At 34.6% G+C, this 2,834-nt stretch overlaps 1 long non-coding RNA gene across 1 annotated transcript in view; it reads right to left on the bottom strand.

The window, feature by feature from the left end:
- Positions 1 to 994: 994 nt before the first annotated feature.
- Positions 995 to 2,834, bottom strand: part of LOC111786549 — a 2,552-nt gene continuing 712 nt past the window's right edge. Inside the window, exon 4 of the long non-coding RNA XR_002813798.1 lies at positions 995 to 1,032. This is a non-coding gene — a long non-coding RNA (uncharacterized LOC111786549). The remainder of the gene's footprint in view (positions 1,033 to 2,834) is intronic.

Genomic DNA, 2,834 nt, shown 5'->3' with positions numbered 1-2,834 from the left:
GTGAATATAAGAGAATGTGGGTTAATTGAAATTCTAGGGTCATTTCTTTTTCCTAATATATAAAACCTCGAATCAATATTTTTTTTTCTTTTTTTATGGTTATTTTGAATAATAAAACAAAACCAACTAAAAGTCAACGTTCTGAAAGTAGAAACAAGATATAATTTTTTCTTATTCGAACCAAACCAGTCAATTTTGACTGGTTCAATTTGGATTGCTGATTCACCAATTTTTTCACTCCAGTAGATTTTCACATAATCTAACACTAATGAAGTCAAAGGTTTCTACGTAATTACGACCACTTTTTTCCCTTGTTTCCATTAAATAACATCTTCACATGGCTCATTGGATGAATCTTCAAAAATTATGAGAGATAGCAACAATAGAATGAAACAAACATAGAGCTAACTCTTTGGTCTTCAAACTTTCATTTCCCGCGGCTACCAAAATGTTATCGCTGGAAATTTACTTAAAAAAGCCCTTTGAAATTGCAAGTAAAAGACATGCTTTAAGAAAGCATATTAAGAAAATAGAGCACAATATGATAATGTAAAGTGACAAAAAGAGATAAAAAAATAATAATAAATCAGGAGTCCTAAAGAACCAAACTGATTTATAAGCAAGATCCACAAGTAGTGGCATAAATCTGCAAAAATTTAAAAGATGGAATGGGGTGTAGAGAGAGAGAGAGAGAGGAAAGATTCTATGAAAAGGCTAAAATTTATTCATAAAGTAGCTATGTCAAATGCAGAGAATTCAAATTTAGCGAAATTCAATCAAGAGCATGAAGAAATTTAGCTNTTTAACGAACACTAGGAAAAATGGTTAAAAACCAATTAAAGTGAATTCAAATTCGTGAGGTTCATGTCATTGTACTAGCATAGCAGTTAAGTGAATCAAAGATGAACATAATGCAGATTCAACCACAATTACAAGTACCTGCCAGGGCTTCCCAAACTCATTCAGTGCTTCTGTAAGTGCAGCTTCAGCTTTCTCCCATGTTTCCAAATCTCCAAGGTATTTCTCTGGCCTCTACAAGATCATAATAAATACTAATAAGAAAAAGCAGTGAGATGTTGAACATGAACCTGTCATCCAACTGGTAAAGAGAAAAACGGCATACAAATTGAGAGTTGGGTAGAGAGGAGTTGATAATGTTATAAAGATTCTGGGGCATATCTTTAGATAAATGGACATAGTACTCATTAAGATACATACAAGGACTAGGACTCTAATAAGCCCAAGGTTAAAAGATTCTATCAAAGGAAAGGAAGCAAAGGTAGAAAATGTGAAAAGTGCAAGAGGAGTATCGATGTTATAAAGATTCTGGGGCACATCTTTAGATAAATGGACATAGTAATCATTAAGATACATACACGGACTAGGAGTTTAATAGGCCCAAGGTTAAAAGAATCTATGAAAGGAAAGGAAGCAAAGGTAGAAAATGTGGAAAGTGCAAGCAGGAGTGTATTGTTAATGGTGGGTAGAATGCGCATCATGGAGAATACTAGGCAGATAAAGTGCGAGACGGTGGCATCTATCTTCTGTTTCCCTCTTTTTGGTAAGGAGAGCATAAAGAGGAGCTCGTCAACTATTACCTAGAAACTTGAATATTTATCTCTAAACTCAATTAGAGGCTACATCGAATGAGGAAGTTTCAACTGAGAAACGTTAAGCTGTAGTAGAGATTAGAGCTGGGGTAGAGGTGATTGTTCATGGATAAGATCTCCCACCCCCTACCTTTTATACTAGCAATAAGTCAATGGTATTTGCCCTTCATCAACAAATGAGAAAAAGAAACGCAGCCATCATCAATGTGCTCAAGGAACGTCAAATGAAGCAAGTGGCTAATGCTCATTCAATGGGATGGTGAATTCAAGGTTAATGAATGCGTGTATCCTAAGCTGCATCCTCATCAATGGGCCTCTATGGCAAAGTATAATGAGAATATTTCAGAAGTAGGGCAGCAGCCTACAAGCTTGATTTGCTAGAGGATTCAATACACACCATATTTTTTACGTATGGGGCCTTCACCATCAGAACTTACAAAGGAGTTGGTGCTGAATGATAAGCCCAGGAACAAAAGACACACTCGATACACCCAATAGTCAAGAGAGGCTTACTAAACTAGTAGGAAGTTCACCAGCCAGGGCAGCACGAAAGTCTTACAGCCTTTTTTGTTCCACATTACTGAGAGTTTAGCAAGAAAGAGTGAAGTGGGGTGGTATTTTTTTAGCAAACTGATTTCGGTAAGAAGAGCATAAGGGGAAGCTTCGGAATTATATTTCTAAACTTGATGATTTTCTTTCAAAAATAGAAGTAATAGAAGTACACTAGAGTCCGCAGCTCTACATTAGTGCAAGGAGATGTAAAAGGGGGCAAAACAGAAACACAATACAACTTATACAGAAAGTCAACGTAAACAGGGATTGGTGTGTTAGAGCCAAAATTTTCATTTTTTTATAAGAAAAACTATCATGTTTTTCAATAACCAAAAAACTAGCATGAATGTAAAGGCAATATAATTTCAAATTCGAAACCTAGATTGACAAGTGACGCAACATTTCTAAATATTTTCACACTAAAAAAATTTTGTACAAGAAAACAGTTTCATCAAAAGAATTCGATGAAGGGAAAGTAGGATGTGTCCTCCCTAACAAAAAATGCATCAGATATCATTACTGGAATTCAAATTAAGTGAAGGTAAGGACAAAGAAATATTCTTTAAATGCATTCTTTACTAAAATAAATACATATGTTTTGTCATCAATTTTTACAGAAAAAATCATTTCCCTGTTACACCTTAAAAAACAAAAAAGGGAAAAAAAAAAAAA

The sequence above is a fragment of the Cucurbita pepo genome, unplaced genomic scaffold (assembly GCF_002806865.2).
Source record: "Cucurbita pepo subsp. pepo cultivar mu-cu-16 unplaced genomic scaffold, ASM280686v2 Cp4.1_scaffold001941, whole genome shotgun sequence".
In the NCBI taxonomy this organism is placed as follows: Eukaryota; Viridiplantae; Streptophyta; class Magnoliopsida; order Cucurbitales; family Cucurbitaceae; genus Cucurbita; species Cucurbita pepo.
The sequence above is the reverse complement of the archived record's forward strand: the minus strand, read 5'-3'. Positions and strand labels throughout refer to the sequence as shown.